General features: G+C 62.7%; 1 protein-coding gene across 1 annotated transcript in view; it reads left to right on the forward strand.

Annotated features, from left to right (window-relative positions):
* Positions 1–412: 412 nt before the first annotated feature.
* The window catches only part of TTLL10 (tubulin tyrosine ligase like 10), a 54,097-nt gene continuing 35,996 nt past the window's right edge, over positions 413–18,513 (forward strand). Inside the window, exon 1 of the mRNA XM_044236252.1 lies at positions 413–475. The gene's annotated coding sequence lies outside the window, so the exon portion shown is untranslated. The remainder of the gene's footprint in view (positions 476–18,513) is intronic.

Below are 18,513 nucleotides of genomic sequence, written 5' to 3' on the forward strand. Positions count from 1 at the left end.
CAGGGCTGGGGGGGTTGGGGGACTGGTGGGCGGGGGAGGGGTGCCAGGAAGGGTTCCAGCCCACACCCCCCGCCGGGATGCCCTCCCTCCACTTCCCTGCGGGGGTGGGGGGCCTGCAGCCTGGCGTGACGGCCAGCGAGGCCCCTAACTGCCCCCGAACGCCGTCTTTCTCTGTTCTTTTTCCTCTTCTTTTCTCTTTTCCCCCAAAGCAGGTTTCCTTGTGATTATTGAGGTATTTATTTTTAAGCGAAAGCCCTTGGCATTCCTATGCAGACAGACACTATATACAACCCTGGTTTTCTCTCAGCAGAAGTTAAAAATTATTCAACGTAAAATTCCTGGGCTGTGTTGCAGAGGCCGGCTGTACCAGGCAAAGGTTTCCACCGCATTCCGCCCGGCCAGGCCACGATAAGGCAGCCCGGGAAGCCGCGCCTGCCGGCGATTCTCCGCCACCCCGTCGCCCTCCAGGGACCAGGTAGGACTGCGGCTTCCGGGAAAGCACCAGGGAGGAGTTGGTCTTGTGGGGTCTGTGCTGACCACCTCTGCCTCTGACCGGGGCTGGCTGGAAAGCTCCCACCAACGCTGCCCCCTTTCTCGCCAAGCTGTGGTCCAGCCCACGGTCTCCGGGACGTCCTGGTGTTGCCAGGGACGCTGAGGCCTTCGGGACCGTGGGGAGGTCCCCAGGCCATGACCCTGTGAGAGAGAGTGGGGGTCTGTGGAAGGGGCTGCGTCAGCTGAAGGTGTCTTACGGAAAGCCGGCGGTGCTTCTGCTGTTTGTTGGGGGATGGGGAGGGGTTGTGGCCCCGGCACACCTTTGGGAGTGTCGGAAAATATCTGGGAAAGCTGGAGGGGGCCCGTGGGCCAGTGCCGGCCAGGCAGGAGGCCTGAGGCCCCACAGCATGGTGACCTGTTGGAAATCCAGCCCCACTGGCTGCACAAAAAGGCCACAGGATGACCCACGGGCTCCCCGGCAGAATGGGGGTCTTGGACCTCTGTAATGGGTGTGGGGCTTTGAGCGTCCTCTGGAGAAGGGTGATTGTAAAGTCCCTAGACCGTTCACTATGACCCGGCAATCTCCGAAGGTGACAGCCAGAATCCTGGAGGCCCAGGGAGGGAGGGAGGGAGCAAGACTGGACGCCTTCACATTCCTAGACACGGCAATGGCAGAAAGCACTCGCACGGGAGCCGAATTTATTCCATTTCACGAGACACACGTATACCGTGCCCTGCCCTAAAGGTACGGAATCGCGAGTGGCTGAAGTAGGGCCGCTTCCTCCGTCAAAGCTGAACTTGAACCCGCCGAGATCTGGAGCCCAGGACGCCGATGCAGCGTGTTTCGTCGGCGACACGCGGCCTCAAACACAGGGCGGCGCCACGGCGGGGCTGGGCCGTGAGCGGTCCACGGCAGAACGTCAGAAAGTGGCAGAGACGAGGCCTGCCCAGGAGGGTGGGCTCGGGGTCGGGGCGTCAGGCCAAGTGTGACCTCGGCACAGGAGATGGGTGTTGTCCCAGCTGTCTGTCGGAGGAGGAGCTGGGAGCGGGGCAGTCGCGGTAGGGAGCAGGCAGGTGCGCAGCCAGGGTGAGCGGCCTCCGCAGGCGTCACTCAGGAGCTGCGGAAGCGGCTCCCGGGCTTCGCGGGGTGTGGGTATCCCACTGAATTTTTATTTCCTTTATCATAGCTCTATTTGTATGTCGTGTAAGCGTGCAGCGTTCCTATAAGTCACCCCTATGCCATCCCAGGAGACAACCCCTTCCCTATTCCAGAGGATTCTTGTGCTGTTTGCCTGCATCTGTGCAACAACGTCATTAAACGGCTTCCTGGTGTCTCGGCTTTAGGTATTCTCTGCTGAATTCATCCTGCGGAAGACAGTACTCACCTCTCCCAGCTCCCCCTGCCCCCCGCACGCGCATCCCCGTGTTCCCGGTGGGGCTACGTCATCATCCGGGGTTAGATGTGTGTTCCCTCGGGCCAAGGGCAGGCCGTGGTCTCGACCCAGCCCACACAGGAGTTGTTTTCCCTGGAGTTAATAATCGCCTTTCTTCCTTTGCACTTGCTGTTTTCCGTGAACTCATTACTGATTCATCCTCAGATTCTTGCCAGTGGCTCAAATTCGAACACATGGGGGTATTTCAGAGGCAAATGCCCTGCTCCGGTCCTGGTCAGTCCTCCTGGGTCGGTGGCAAGGCTGGCACCTCAAAATCTCCCTTGTTTTCAGCCCGAAGATTCCCTTTGCTTCTCCCTTGGTTGGATTTCCTGGATCTCATGTCTTCCTCTCTCTTAGTTAGTCCTTGCTCTGGTGGAACATGTCCTTCAGCAGCTCCTTGTAAAAGGGCACATGGCAGACCCGTGGCTTTAAAATGACTTTAATCCACTGTTGCTTGCTTACCTGATAGTCCGGCTGCGTACGCGACTCTGTTTTTCCTCTAAACTGTGAGTCCGTTACCCCAGTGCCTCCCAGTTTCTGATGCTGCTGTGGGTAAACGTGATGTTGTTTAACTCCTGATCTGTGGCATGAAAACCACTTTTGTTTCTTGCTGGACGTGTTTGGGGCCTCCTTTTTGTCCCCAGTGTTCTGACAGTTCATGAAAATGACCTTTGTGTGGATTCATTTCCATCTCTTTTCCTAAATGCCCAGTGACTCTTTTGGTCTGCGAATTCCTGTCCTTCAGTTCCAAGAAATTTTCTTGAATTATTAATTTTTAATTCTTTCTTCCCTCTGTTTTCTCTGTACCCTCTTTCTGTGGTAAATATTGGGATCCCGGACCTCTTAGACTGGTCTCTAATGACCTTTCTTAATTCCTTTTGCTGGTCTTCTGGCTTTACTTTCAAGGAAATTCTTTAATTCTGTGTTCCAACTCCCTTATTGAGCTTTTCACTTATTCTGAAATATTAATTTCCAAGAACTCGTTTTGGTTCTCTGTATATTTATTTCTACAATTCTCTGATCTTTTACTGTGGTCAGAATATTTTATCTCTTTGAGGACGTTAATGATTTTTTTTTTTTTTTTAAGTTTCCCTCTCATACAGACTCTGGAGAAACACAGTAAATGTGTTTTCCCCCATATTTCCTTACAGTCACACTTAAATAGTATCAAAGCTAAATCAGAGTTGAATCAGAGTTAAGAACTCATCAATTGTCAAGGAAAACACAAGAAACTCTACAGAAGGGTGGGTATGGGCTCTGGCCTGTGAGCCGACGACCAGACACATCAGCAACCAGGCTGGAGAAAGGTTCAAATTCACTACTTGTCAGGAAGGCAAAAATCAGACACAGTCCATTTTCCGGGAGCAGGGCCCAGGGCCCAGGACCCTGTGTAAGGGGGACCTCAGGGAACAGGGAAGCAAGGTCCGGTAGGGAAGGAGCTTCTGGCCTTGGAGATCAGGCCAAGCTTCCCTACTGAGTATCAGTCGTGATTTGGAGGGTAACCATCCCCAGGAGACGGACAAGAGCGCTGGGCAGCGGGGCTGTGCACCTGCTGGCAGGGGTCTGGGTGGGCACCCGGCTTCACTGGAGGTGAGGTGTCACTTGGGGGGGTGCACCTTTGCAAACCTGGAAAAGCGAAGCCCTCACAGCTGTAGGGTAGGAGGCTCTCGTGTCGTGGGAGCGCAGCATGCGGGTCTTCGGAGAGAGCGGTCTGTTCGGGTCACCAGAATCAGGAACATCTGTAAGGTGCCTGCAAGGAGGCATCCTGAGGCCTCCCCCAACGACACAGGTCGGGAGGCAGGGCGAGCCCCCCCGTGAGGTGTGCTGAGTGTGTGTGGTCGTCCGCAGCGTGCTGCTGCGTGTCCTGGCCGGTCTGCAGCATCCCTGGTGGGGGGCCGGGCTCTCCTGTGCTCGGCTCCTGGTGTGCCCTTCCCAAAGCGGTGATGGTGAGCGCGATGCTCCCGTGGGCACGGACGTCACCTGCGCTGCTGCTCAGGGAGGCCGGAGAGAGACAGGCTGGGAGCAGGCTGCACCCGGCTTCCTCCCCTCGAGCCCAGGACTCAGGACTCAGCAGCCCCCAGCTGTCAAGCTGGGCACCTCTGGCACGAACTCCTGTGTCGGATCCAAAGTCTCTGCTCCCGGGCAGCCAGTGGGGCAGCCGGCCTTGTGCTCAAACGTCTCACTTCCTACCCCCGCCTGATTAACCCTGGGTGGGCCTGTAACTGCTTCCGCAGAAACCTGCCTCCTGGGCCCCCCAGGGAACCAACAACGGCCTTTCCCTCTAACCCGTCAGGTTGGTGCCAGTGCCAGCAGAAGGAACCGTGGGGACGCCCACAAAGTCTGTCTGCCCGTGACATGGGATGACAGGCTGGGCCGGGGTTCCCGGGACTGTGTGGACAAGCAAGAGTTTTCTGGAGTTTGGTTCACTGGTCATTGGTCTGGGGAGAAGGAGATGTCCTGGAATATAGATTCTGTGTTTGGTTTCCCCGAAAAAGAACAATTTGATTAATTCACACATCTTTGCTGTGAGTTGCCTTGCTCGGTGCCTAGGAAAGCTAGTGCTTAGGAGACACTGAGGCTCTCTCTCCTAAGAAGCAGATGCTTAATGTAATAGCGCAATGGAACATCAGCTCCCTGGGAAATCCCAAGTCCAGGTTCGCCCTCTACCCGCACAGATCTTTCTCAGGCCTTCTCTGGCCCTCTCCACACCTCCCCATCCCACGCTGAGAACCAGAAGGGATCAGTCACTTCTCTCCATAGACCCACTCCCCACGTCCTGCTAACCCAAAAACAACATCCAAGATGGGCTGTCCTTGCCTCCCAGGACGTCACCACGTGTCACTTCAGCAGATGAGGTGGCCTCAAGGGTCCCGGCAAAGGTCCCTGCCCAGGCCAGCCTGAAGGTCCCGGGGTCCTGGAGCTGTCATCACACCCTGGGCATCTCGGAGATCTTCTCGTGGCCTTGGGAGCAGGTGGTGTCTGCAGGGCGTCCTGGGCCCCCGATAGGAGGGGTGCCAACTCTTTCTGGCACTCTTCAAACAGGTGCCCAGAAGGTGGCCACACAAGCACCCTGGAGAAGGCATCCAGGTCACAGGCCCGCATTCGCGCTGGTCCCCAAGAAACAGCCTTCAGAGGGAGACTGTGGGGTTCGGCGGCAGGGGAGAAGCCCCACGGAAGGACTTGGGGATGATGGGGTCCTGATGGAGAGCTCAACCAACCACCAAGGCCCGGGGGGGGAGGACACACGGGGGCTGGGGGCCAGGCCTGTGGCTGACACGGACCCTGGTCCAAACCCAAGCCTCCCTAGTGCCACCGCAGGGTGGGAGTGTGGTTTCCTGCGGGCCAGAAGGGCGTGGTGTGGAGGGGGTGAGTGGGCTGCTTGACCCTAACCACAGTCCCCTCCAGCAGCATCCCTAGGGGGCTGCTCCATCCTGAGCCCACACCAACATGTACCTGTGGCTCCAGAGGGTTTTAATGTCAAAGATGTGCTGGAAGCCTGGGACCCCACACCACACACTCGCTCCACAGCTCCCTTGGCAGGGACTAGAGGGTCTTGCCACCTCCGTCCCCAGGGAATGGGGTGGTCCCAGGCCTGGGCCTGGGGGTGGGGGTTGGGGTGGGTGCCTAGCTGTGATATTTGTCCCTTTCCATGGTGCACACCCCCACCAAGACCTCCAGCGTGCAGGGAGCGGCCAGTGAACACGGAGCTGGGGAGAGAGGAGGAGGGTCTGCAGCAGGAGCACTTCGCAAACACGCTCCTGTCCCCTCGCGCGGTCGGTCCTGTGTGGGATGGGTGCCCAGGTCAGAGAGCAGGGCCTCGGGGTTCCGGGGGTCTGTGGCCCAGGGGTAATGGTGTATGTCCGAGCCTGGGCTGAGGGACCTTCCATGGCCCCCTTCTAAGAGCACGTGCGCCTGCAGAGGGAACTAAGGGAAAGTGTCCGGACCCTTAGCTTTATGTCCACACACACCCTCTGAGGCCAAGACAGACATTTATTCCCCGGCTCTCTGTGCCCTGGGGTGGGGGGGCAGCTGGGGGCTAGGGATGGTGGGGGCAGAGGAGGCAGCCCTGGAGGGCTCTGAGCTGAGCAGAGGCTGCAGGACACAAGCGTTTGGGGGGCAGTGAGTGGAGAACTGGGGACCCCCGTGCCCTGGAGAGGGTGCTATGGGGTCCACACCAGGTAGATGGGCTGGGCTGGCCCGTGGGGGACAGCTGTGGCCACCCTGTAGCAGAGCGGGTGGGGTCAGAGGGGGCTGTAGGGGCGAGGGGCTGCTGGTGACCTGAGGGGTGCCACAGGAAAGCCACAGGAAAAATGCCTGAGCCCCAAACAGTCTCTTGGGGGTGCGGCTGATGCAATGGTCCAGGGGCTGCTAGAACTTCCGCCCTGAGCAGTGGCTCTGATCACTGCCAGACAGCAAAGGGGAGCACAGAGCCTGGGGTGGGGGGGTCTCAGCTTTTGGGGTGCAGGCCTGGACAGCCGTTCCCGGGGGGAGGGTGTGAGGCACAGGGCTGAGGCGGCTTGCTTGATGGAGGAGTCCAAGTGCAGAACTTGCAGCTTGTTGGATGTGAGCAGACACCTGCCTTCGCTGAGGGCTCCAGGGGTTGGGGCGGCTCTGGTCCCCTGGGGCGGGGGGTGGTGTCTCTGCCCAGGCAAGGTCTTGTGAGACAGACAGGAGGGCGGACCCTTTTTCTGGTAGGACTGGAGCCCTCCCCCTTCATTTGTCTGGGTTAATTCAAGAGCAGGTGCAGATCTCCAGCAAACAAAGGTGCCGCCCAGACGGGCTTAACCCTTTCCTCGCTGATCTGCTCACACTCTGGAGGCGGATTAGCAGAGCCGTGGGGGCGGGAGGGCCAGAGGCCCGGCCTTGCCCAGAGGCCAATGAGCCCTGGGTCCTTGGCCTCAAGTCCCTCTGTAGGGCTAGCGGACATCACTCCTGCCGGCCGGCTGGCTGCAGTCCAGCCTCGGAGGGGACCCAGGCGGCCCCAGCCCACTCCCTCTGCAAGCTCCCTCATACCGGGGCCTCTGGAGCCCGCGCACCTGTCCACGACCCCGCAGCCCCGCCTCTTCTGGGCTTTTCCAGCTAACAAAGCGGGCAGGGCGCTTTGTGGTGGCCTCACCCTGGGGACTGCGCTCGCTCGTCCTGGGAGGGTGAGAGGGTGCCGGTGGGTGGGAAGCTTAGCTTTGCATCAGGAAACCTGAGCCCCGCCAGGTGCGGGAGACAGACAAAGGCGTGAGGCCCGCCCGGCCCCCCGGTGGCTCTGGGGCGGATCCTCCAAGCGGGGGTCTCCGCGCTCCCTCCTCTCCTCGGCCTGTGTGCCCATGGGGGAGGGGAAGGGCAGGGACGGGGCCTCGTCCGCCTGGGGAGCCCGCACAGCCGGCCGGGACATGAGTTGCCCCAGCTTCCTGCCCGACCTCTGGGCTGGCCCCTCCCCAGCCGCGCAGGCCCGTGTCTGTGGACTGAAGGGGAGCTTGGAACAGGACAGCCAAGCTTGCTGGTCACAGCACATCTCTCTGTCCCCATCACCAAATCAGTCCTTGGAGTCGGTTTCCCAGAAGAGGGCAGGTGCCTGCCAGGAGCCGAGCGTCTGAGCTCTTCCCGCCTCCTGCTACTCCTTCCGCAGCCGTGTGTTGGGTCCTCGGGCCCCCACCTCAGGACCTGGGGCCTGTGGTCCTCACCTCCCCAGCCCTCTGCAGTGTCTGTTGCTGTGGGTCCTTCTGGGGCCTCGTTGTTGGGGGGGGGGTGCTCTGGGACCCCCAAGCCTGACTGCAGGAGCAATCCCCCGGAGGCTTTGGGGGCTTCCTGGAGAGAGGACTGCTCCAGCCCCCACTGGCCCGCATCAGGGCAGCGGCACAGCCTCCGGCCTGGGTTCAGATCCCTGTGACCCTGGCGAAGGGTTCAGGGCCTTCTGTCACAGGAGCTGACAGAGGCCTTTGGGGAGGGCTCAGCAAGCAGCCGGAAGGGGGCTGGGGTCTCCCTGGCCTCTCCGGCAAGGCCATCTTCCCAGGGTCAGGAGCCCGCGCCCACTGCAGCCCCTGCTCTCCTGGGGCCCCTCCGACGCCTTTCTCCTCTGGGCCCCACACACGTGTGTTCAGTAACACGTGCACACGGGCCCACACTCCCACACCACCCATGCTCCCACGCAAACACGCACACGTGCATGCACACACGCGTGCCCACACACACACGGAGGAGGGCCCTGGCGCTGGTGGCCAGCATCGCAGGCTGTCCTCTGGCCCCATCCTCAGGGGCAGGCCACCCCGAGTCCCCTCCAGCTCACTTCCAGACTGTGTGCCCCTCCGGCTAGGCTCAGGCGCCCTGGGAGGGGGCGGGCGGCCTGGATCAGCCCCACAGAGACGCTTGAGGCCACAGGCTCTGCTCTCCTGAGCCCCGTCAGGACTGGAGCGGTCTGGACCCGCTGCTAACCTCCCCGGCCGGCCAGGCCAGGCTCGGCTCACCCACATAGGCTCCACCTGGCTACATGCCAACAGCGGCTTCCTGCTTTCCACCTGCTCCAGGAACAGGGCGTGGCCCTTCCCCCCTCCCCCCGCCCCCGCCCCCGCCCCCGACTGCTTCCGGGAGCTTCCATCACACTCTGGATGTTAGCAGCCTTGTTCTCTGGACGGGCAGTGGGGGAATCTGGGAGACACAGAGAGGGAGGGAGCCCAGGCCACAGGGGCCACGCAGGAGGGCCCAACCTGGCTGAGACAGCTCCCTCCCCACCGGGGGGATGGCCATGGCTTTGCTAGTCTGTGGAACGCGGTGAATGTTCCAGAAAGCTGGGTTTAAACGCGTGCGATTTCAAGGAAGCACCCTTCACCCCAGGACCGTGTCCTCCCCGCCGACGGGTGCTGCAGCCGGGTCTGCCGGCCGAATGGCCTTTGTATCAAACACATGCTAGTCCCCAGCGTCCTGGACGGTGGGGCCAGACCTGTGTCTTCTGAGGGGAGGGACAGGACGTGGTGGCCTCTGGACGTTTGGGGGACGGAGGGGCCTCCCGCCTCGGTGTGGTGAGGGCACACAGGCGCTGGGTCTTTCCAGATGTCAGCTTTATTCAACTGTAAAGCAGAGTTAATCACGATTGTCGAGCCGAGTGGGGACCCCAAACTCCACTACGTTTCCCCATGTGATTTCGGCACAAAGACAAACCGTACCCTGCCAACCCGGTAGCAGGGGCAGGACGCTAACAAAGCAAGTGTGCAGTCTGTGTGTGGGCGCGCAGTGGAGACGGGGCTGGGTTGGGCGTAGGTCAGCCCTCAGGGGCCCGACCTGCAGCTGATGTTCGAGCAGGGAAGGGCCCCCGGGGTCTCGGTTCTGTTCAGGGCCTTCCGCGGCAGCTGCCTTTCTAGGGGTGGGTGTCTGAGGAGCCTGACCGTTTGCTGCAAAAATCCTCCCCTGCAATGGGATGACTCCCCTCTGCTCCCGCGGCTGCCTGTCTTGGGGGGACCTGGGTATCCTGGGGGGACCTGGGGTAGCGCTGGGCCTGTCGACAGCCTCGGTGCCCTTCGCCGCTGGGCTCCTTGCTTGACACGGGCTCCTGCCTGACATCGAGACTCCGTTTTGCCCCCACACGAGGGGTCTGTGGGTCAGGAGCCCGCTCATGGTCCGGCTGGCCTCGCAGCTCTCCTCACAGCTGGGGTCCGCCCCAGACGGGGTGCAGGCAGCCCCCAGGAGGTCACCAGCGGCCCTGCCCTGGCTCTCCAGGTTCCCACTTCTGGAGCTGGGCAGGGCACCCTGGGTGGGGGCTGCTGGCCCAGGACCTCGGGAGAACGTGGGCTCTAAGCCGGCAGGACCTGCAGATGAAAAGTTTGATGTTTTACACACAGAGGGACTCCATTTCTGTTTCCAGCCCGCGTGACGGTGCGGGGCCAGCAGAGCAGAGCAGCGTTTCTCCGAGCGGCTCCCGGCTCCCTCCCGGGACCTCTTCTTGGCCACCCGCCGTGGCCACCACCCGCCGTGGCCACCACTTGCAGCTGCTCAGGCTTCAGGCCCTTATTTGGGAATCGTTTTGGAAAACACAAAAGGCAGAGAAGGGGGTGTCCCTCACAAAGGGAGGCCCCGCAGGAGGGAGGGGTGGTAGCCCTGGGGCCCTCCGGCCTTCAGGCTTCTCCAGGGCACCTGCACCTAGAGGGGCCCCTGAGGGGGGCACGGGGTGGGGGGAGGGGAGGGCTCTGGGTTAACCCTGATCCTGTAAGACGCGGTGCAACTCTTCACCAGCCTGCCCTTCAATTTTCATTTTGTTCCCCGTGTCTTTCCTCGCGAGGGCTCTTTGGAGGGTTTTCGGGTCGCGGGTTCGTATTGTGTTCTAATGACTTCTCTGTGTCAAGGTCGTGAGACCCCGTCCGCGGTCTTCTCTGGAACACTCTGCTAGTCTCTGTGTCCTCCGTCACGACTGCCCTCAGAGGAAGCTTCTCTGGGTCTGGGTCCCCGCCCCACCTCGGGGTGCTCTTGGCTCCTCCTTTTCGTGCACGGAGCCACTCATCTGTGAGTCTGTCTGTCTGGTCCGCACCCAGATCTCCCAGATCTGCTGGACTCGAGGACTCCCCCCGCCGTTGGACCCTGTTAGGGCCAGTGTGCCTTGCAGGTTTGTCTCCGTGGGTTTTGCCCATTTTCCTTTCCTGACGGATGTTGGAACGAGCAGAGCTGGGACGGCACTGGGGTGCGAGAGACTTGGGGGAGCAGGCGTCCGACCACCGGGGCCACAGCTGCCTGGGGTGAGTTGACGTCCACCCAGCTCCCACCCCACCCCTGGCTGCCTCGGTCCACTCGGGCCCTGCAGAGCCCCCTCCAGGAAGCATCTCATGACGGCCCCACCTCACAGCCAGGGCCAGCGCCCATGCCCTTCCCAGCCGCCCCAGAGTCCCTGTCCAAGGCCCAGGGTCCGAGCTGGTCTTCTCCACGAGTCCCTCAGGACAAGAACACAGAAAGCCTCACTTTGCAAACAGACAGAAACACGGAGGCCCTTGCCGGGGGAACCCCCTCTGCACTGCTCCTCTGAGGGGCCACAGCAAGGCTGTGACCCCAAAAGCCAACGCAGTTTCTCCTCCTCTTGTACCAGCCGACGTCCCGAGGAGGGGAAGAGGCCCAGGGACACTGAGTGTGCGTGTGTGTGGGCACACCTGGGTCACCCAGCTGTACTTACACGCCTGTCCACCCGCTGGCACTTCTACGCACGCAGTGCCCATGAGCGTGACCGTCCTCATGAGCCCTGCCCACATCCCACCTCCCAGCCCTGACCTCAGTCAGCGCGGCACCCCGTCCGGTCCTGTGACCCCAGACAAGCCCCTTGCAGATGCTCCCGGAGTCCGACCCGGGTGTTCACGAGCCCTCACACGGGTTCGCAGGCTGCGGCCCAGAACCCCCCGGGGCCTGCCCGGAGCCTGGCGTCCAGACAGAGGAAGAGGCCAGTCCCCCAGAGTGCTTGGGGACAGCACCCTGGATGGGAGCCATGCCCTCGGAGAGCAGGACAGATGACCTGGAGCCCAAAGGGATGGATGGGACGTCTTCCGCGGACGGTGGATGATGGGGTGTGCGCCGCGTTCAGGGGTCATGTCCTTTGTAGGGAGGGTGTAGGCTCCTTCCTTCTGCCAGGTTCCCTCCTCATGGGGTGATAGACTATCCTGGGGTGGAGGACCCCCGTATCTGACCCCGAGGAGGGAGGACCCCGTATATGACAGAGAGAAGGAAAGGCCACCAGAGTCCGACCCCGGGTGACGGTGCTGTTGAGATGTCCTCTCTACTGCTCTACCCTGAAACAAGAGCGGGGTGCCCCGGAGCGATCCCCGTGCCTCTCAGTGTCCAGGCAGAGCTGAGGGGCACGGGAGTGGGGCTCTGAGTCTCTAGTGTGAGGTAGGAAGAGAGGAGCCCCTTGGGGGCGCAGCCATGTGGGGGAGCTGTTGGGACAGGAGGCTGTGTCCCGGGGTGATGCCCTGGGTGGGCAAGTAAAATCCGGGGTCAAGTGGGGGGATCCTCCTGGGCCATGGATGGGCCCAGGCCTGCTGGTTCACCGGGGCAGGGACCCCCTTCATGAGACAGGCATGCTGCCCAGAGATCCCAGCCCAGAGCACACCCCCAAAAGGGATGTGTGTCCCCATGGGGAGTAGCTGGGGCCTGGGGAGCTCTGCGGGATGTGAACCAGGAGTGGCTGTGGGGCAGGGGTCTCTGCCCATCAGGTGAGAGCCACCTGCAGGGGGCAGGTCTGACCCTCAGCTGAAGAAGCCCAGGGAGCCATCCACTGGGGACAGCAAAGCAGCCAGGGTGATGAGCTTGGGGAACCCTCGGATGCACGCCTCCTCTCAGGCAGCAGAGTGAGGGTAAGAGGGGCCCCTCAGAGCAATCCAGGCATCAGGACCGTCTCCTGGGTCCCCTGGTGCCTTCTAGTTCACCACGAAGTCCCAGATCTGCGGGACACAGTCTCCATGGGTGCCTTCAGCCTCCTCACATGGCCGAGGCAAGAGAATCCCCAGACAGACTTTTTTCCTTGGAAGACCTGATGCCCAGGTGGCATTCATTAGCCGAAGCCCATTCTGTGTCATGCTGTGCTTGGCCCAGGCCACGGTGGACAACAGCCCACAGGGGACAACGAGCACAGGACAGCCCCGACCCCTCTGCCAAACATCATGAGCGGAGCCCAGAGCACTTACGGCCCCGCTAGGAGGCGGCGCTCCCCTAAAGTCAGCCACTCCGTGTGCCCCCGCCTCGAAGGCCTCTGCTCCGCCCCGTCCTGGACCGCTGCTCAGGACTGACTTCCATGCACATGGTCCGTTTCTCCAGCTTTCGTGGCTGCGCTACCTGGCGCAGCATTTTACTTCAGCAAAAGTGAGGCACATCTGCACTTTGCTTAGCTCGTTCCAGAATCTGACGTGGCTGTGTGGCCAGACTCTGTCCCCAGCACAGGCCATGGGCATCCTGCCTTCAGCCCGCGCAGACAGAAGCCCTGGGGCACAGTCTGCCCAATCTCCTGGCACCTGGCCCGGGAGCAGCCCCTGGCAGGCCAGGACACCCATCAATCAATCAAATGGGATGGAGGGTCTTCAGGAGGCTCCCACATCCCTGGGACCCTGGCCCAGCCCCCACCCTACTCCGGGGGAGCTGTGGCTATTGGCAGAAATGGGGGGCCATGGAGGCCCACACCCCTGGTGCGATGCCGGGGTCCCCGAGACGCTGTGTAAGGTCATGTCCCAGGCCTCAGTTAGACCAGAGGCCCATAGCATTGGGGAGGAGAGGTAGTCCCACCCATGAAATAGGTGTGGGCTCAAAGGGGCCTGTTTGCCCCCCAGACCTAGGGCGGGGGCAGGTCCTCTTCCAGTGAGGCCTTCACCTGCCCCGTCTCACTGGGCAGGGCATTGGCCTGAAGTCACTGTCATCGAAGCAGCTGTGAGCTTCTCCCTCAGACTGTCCCCACTCCCTCTCCTCAAGGCCCGCCCCCAGAGTCCTGCACTCCAGGTCCAGAGCCAAGTGTCGGCACGTGTCCCCGCCCAGGGGCCCACCCCTGATGCTACCAGCCACTTCCTACTTCCTCCGTCCCCATCCGCACAGGCCCGCGTCTGCAGCCGTGCTCAGCGTACCCACTCCTGTCCCCCGCCCTGGCGCACCGTCCACCGCCGGTCCTAACGGGCCTTCCAGCTCCCTCGCACTGCTTGCCGTACCCACACAGGTCTCTCTGCTGGGCCCCTGGCCCCAGCCTCCGTGAACTGTCCCCAGGTCCGGCCTCCTGGGCTGCAGCCCGTGAGACCCCCAACCCCTCCCTGGCCCTCGGGGGCCGTCTGTACTGCTCCTCCCTGGCCTTGGCGGCATGGGCTCCTGGCAGCCCCTGGGGCCGACCCAGCGAGACGCTGTGTGGTCTGTGAGCCTCACCCCTGCCCTCCCGTGGCGGCTCCTGCTTCACCCCTGGCTCCTGGGCCCCGGCCTGCGTCCTCTCCCGGCCGCCTGCCCAGCTCCCTGATGACAGGCTTCGGGAAACACCCAGTCGGGTGGCCTCTCAGACTTGGGGTTAGGCCGGAGCCTTCCCTCAGGGTCAAAGCTGTGCTCCTGGCCAAGGGGAGCCCCACTGGACCTATTCCGGGGCCCCCGGGGCCCCACCCTCCCAGGGTCTGCATCTCTCCCCTTGTGCCAGTCCCCTTGGTTCCCCAGGGCGCCGCCCCCCCGTCTTTAAACAAAACCCTCCTTGGCCACAGCCTCTGGTTCCCGCCTGTTTCTCCGAAGCTCTGCAAACAAAGCCTTCACCCTCTGGAACCCGCAGCTTGGCTCCTCCCTCCTGCAGCCAAGGCCACAGTGACCTTCTCCCACTGGTCTGGCCTCCATGTCCCCCTCCTCTCACGCTGTGCTTGATGCTGCTGGGACCCGGGCTTCCCCCACCCCTCCACCAGCGTCATGTGCACCTCCCGTGTCTCCCACGGACATGCAGGCCCAGGGCGGTCCCCAGGGCTCTTCCTTCCGGGCGACTACGCACCCGATGCCGGGCACAGCCGGGGAGGCGGGCTTCCTGGGCTTGAGTCCCTCAGTGTCTTGGAAGGGCCAAACGGAGACTGGGACCCACAGTCCGAGCAAAGCCTCACACCCAGGGCGGGAGGTTCAGCAAAGCCCTGACCCTTCTCCTCGGGGCGACAGGGGCGACCTCTCGGGGCCTTGTGCAAAGAACTCAGACTCCTTCCCAGCTGCTGTCCTCACATTTTGGGGACCCAGGATTCCGGTGCTCTTTGTGCCAAGTGAGAGTGTCAAAGGGCATCGATTCTCTTCTCTCGCGTGGGAGCAGGTGCCTGGGTCACCGACCCCCAGGGTTTGGTTTGGGTGGCCCTCACGTCACAGTTACCTTTCCAGGGCCACACCCTGCATGTTTCCTGCCCCCCAGCCCTGCCCTGCCTCAGATTGCCACTGCCCCTCACTCCCAGGGACCCTGCGACCTGGCCCAGCCCCACCGGCTTTGCCCTCTGCTGCCCACAAGTGTCGGGCCCACACGGGGAGCAAGCCATCTGAGTGGACGGTGCGTTTCCCGCCGACCGACCCGGAGTGTGGGCGCTGGGGTCGGCCGTGTCAGGGGCAGGAGGCAGCAAGCTCAGCCGCTGTGGGCGTCACTGGTAGGAAGCGTGCGGCACCCCGGTGGTTCCTGGGACCAGGGGGCTCCTAGTGGGTTTTCCTTCAGGGGATAAACTGTTCTGGCACCCAAGGCCGGCGGAGGTTGCCCAGCATCGTAAGGGCACCGAATGCCACAGAGTTCACTCCAAAGTGCTTAGTTTTGTGTTATGTGAAGTTCACCTCAGTTACAAAATACTCCCTGGGTAGACATCTCCCCATCAAACCAGATCCCATTAGACTAGGACCCAGGTGTTGCTTGGGGCCACTGGGCCCTCTCAGCCCTGCGGCTGTCCCCCCACCGTTTCTGATTGAGAAAGGTCTGGAAGGCTCAGCTGGGGAAGGCATCTGTGCCCCTGGAAACCGGGGAGCCAGGCCTCCCCCCCACCCGCCGTGTGCATCTGAAAAACAAGCCTGCTCGGTGCCGGGCGGCGGCCCCAGAGCTCAATCAGGCCCCCGCGAGTGGAAAAAGAGGCGGCAATTTTCTTGAGCCTCTCCCAGGCGGCAACCTCAGGCGTCTCCGTGACAGTCTTCTGCCTTTGGAGACCAATTACCGAGGTGGAGGGGGAGAGCTGGGCCCAGCGGCCTCGTTAGCTTGCTTTCTCCGTCGGTGAGAGCCCAAGGAGGGCGGCTGGGCCACAGCCCAGGCTCCTCCGCGGGACCCCAAGGACCTGGAGGTGCAGAAGGAGCCTCGCCGTGCCGGGGCCCCCAGATAGGGTCAGGGCCCTGCCAGTGGGAACCAAGGGCGGGCCCCTCCCTGAGGGTCAGGGTGCCCGGGTGGAGCAGGACAGCCGAGCTCCTTCCCTGCCATGGCAACAGTCCAGCCGAGGCCTCCCTTTCTTGGGGCCCCTGGTTGCATCAGGCCGGTGGCCCCCCGGGGGCCCCAGCAGCACTTTAGGTGTGGCTGTGTCCTGCCCTGGATGCCCAGGCTCCTGCTCCAGGCTGAGTGCGCCGCACAGGCTGGGCTCTGCACCCCCAGGATTGTCCCAACACTCCCTCCCCAGCTGCCGCGGGACCGGATACATACAGGGAGTCTGGATGGTTCTGTCTCCGTGGTCTGCAAGGCCGTCTGCTCAGACTTGGCTGGGGCGAGGCCAGACCAGAGACTGGTTCCAGAACAATTTCCCAGACAGGCCACTGACCCCCTGGAGGCCTCTCGGAGAAATCCGGAGCAGGAGCCAAGATCCATGGCCTAACCTGGCCCCTCGCCCACCCCCGCGAGAGCAGGAGGAGCCCAGGGCCTCTGCCCCCTCGCCCCCAGCCCAGTACCTCCATGCTTCCTCTTCTGGAGCATGTACTTCTCCTGAAGGCCTGAGGAACCACCTCCCCGCTCACCTCGGAAAACCCGAGGCCTTACTTCTGCTTGCCGGCAGACAGGCCTCTGTGGGGAAAGCCGGCTACGGCTTCTGGAGCCTTCCCCCGCTCAGGGCCTCTGTTCCCCGAAGGGTACCCAGACAGTTAGGAGAAGCCTCGCCCCCAGCATCCCTAGTCTTCTTACCAGAGATCACGCCACATCCTGCTTGACCGGCCCCTGAGTGCCCTGCTCCCTGGGGTCACTTCTGACTCGAACTCAGGACACAGGACAAGACCGGTGGTTCCGGCCTCTCCCCAGCTGGACCCTGGGAGGAGGCCCCATCGGACAAGCCCCTGCAGGGAGAACAGGACAGAGACATCCCCCAGTGGGACCCCGGGGAAAGGATGGAGGAGGGGTTCCACTACCCAGAGTGACCTCCACACTGACCCTGCCTGACCTCCTCACTTATGTCACCTGACCTCATGACTGACCCCTCCTGACCCTCTCACTTACCTCACTGAACCTTGTTGGCCCCACCTGACTTTCTTGCTAACCCCACTTGGCCTTTTGACTTCTCACTGGCTTCATCTGACCTCTTTGCTGACCCCATCTGACCCTGTCCCCCTCCCTCCTCTGATGGGGATTTCCTGAGCCCTCGCTTCCTGCCAGCACTGGGGACACCTGGGGGCTCATGGGGCCTACAGCCTGCTGGGGGGGGTGTCCCACGTCCCAGGGGCTAACCGGAAGAGAGGCAGCATGTCTCCCCCCGGGGAAGCCACCAGGACGGGCTGGGCTATGGCTGGGAGTGAGGGTCAGCCAGAGCCAGACAGATCAGTCCGTGGGGCAGAGGGGCCGCCTCTTCGCTCTCTGCCCCGGCCCCGGAGCCACCGAGAACGCAGCGTGGGAGCCCCCGAGACCCCACAGCGGGCGGGAACGGCCGGCAACACTCCCTATCCCTGCCGGTGCTGTGCTGGGGCGGCCCCGTCCGCCCGCGTTCGGGGAGGCCAAGGGGGGCTGGGGCTGCAGACAGCGGGCCTCGCCACTCGTGACTGGGATCGTGGCTGGAGGAGGCAGCTCAGGGGTCGGAGAGGCCCAGAAGGCACTCGAACCACTGCAGCTGAGCCAGACCAGGAGGGGTGGGGGCTGGCCCGAGGACAAAGGGGCCGCAGACCTCCATCCTGGCAGGGCCCTGCTGGCCCAGGACCCCACTCAGAGCATCGAGTGTGGGAGGGGAGGGGAACATCCCCTGGAAGGCCGCTGTCCCCCAGCCGGTCTGAGAGCTTCCCACAGGCTGCGAGCCCCACCCTCTGCCCTGAATCTGAGCACTTTCACTCAAATTAGATGCTAAGCTGGCCACAGCTGGCGATTTGGAACGCAAATCTGAACCACCACACGGAGGCCTGGGGGCAGGGCTGGGCGGCAGGGGTCAGAGCAGGGTCTCCCCAGGCCCCCCCAAACCTGTTGTTGGAGGCCTGGAGCTTCCGACACCTTCTAAGGGCACTCCCTGCGGCCCACGGGGCCCGGGCCTCTGAACGGCGCTGGCCTCCTGCTCCCTTCTGCTGCCGTTCCTCCTACCGGGCCGCCGGGCCTGCGGGGAAGCAGGGAGGCCAGGGCCAGGCTCAGCCCCAAGGCTGGTCACGAGCTCCCCGTGAGCACCGACCCTGCTGTCAGCTCTGCCCCCCACAGTTCCGTCCCCGCAGCGTCGCTGGTACCTGGCGCCTGCCCAGAAGCGGATGCTGTTGTGTCCCGAACCCAAGACCCTCCCTTGTCCTCTGACCCCAAAGCGCTGGCCTGGGGCCATGGGCACCCCGTTCCCAGTTGTGAGCGCCCCTGAAGCGCCCCTCAAGGTCCAGACCTTCAGCATTATACCTTCATTCATTTGTTCGTTCGTTCTGCAAACACCCATGGTGCCAAGTGTGCGGCCGTGCTTGGTCTCCCAGTGATCCCCGAGTGGCATAGCTCCAGCCCGCTGGCGAGCCCCCCCGGACCATGCACACTGCTGGCCAGACAGTGCTGGGGGGCATGTGGGCCGGCTCCCAGGTAGCAGGCAGTGCGGACCTCCTCATGGTGGACATGCACAAAGAAGCTGACAGGGCAAGGGGGCCACGAGGAACCCCAGAGAGAGGCCGGAGAGGGGCAGGGATTGGGGCAGGGGAATGCGGACCGGGGGGGGGGGGGAGGGGAGAGCAGGGGACAGTGTGTCTCCATTTGCTGCCAGTAGAGCTG

Source organism: Neovison vison, chromosome 2 (genome assembly GCF_020171115.1).
Source record: "Neovison vison isolate M4711 chromosome 2, ASM_NN_V1, whole genome shotgun sequence".
Lineage (NCBI taxonomy): Eukaryota > Metazoa > Chordata > Mammalia > Carnivora > Mustelidae > Neogale > Neogale vison.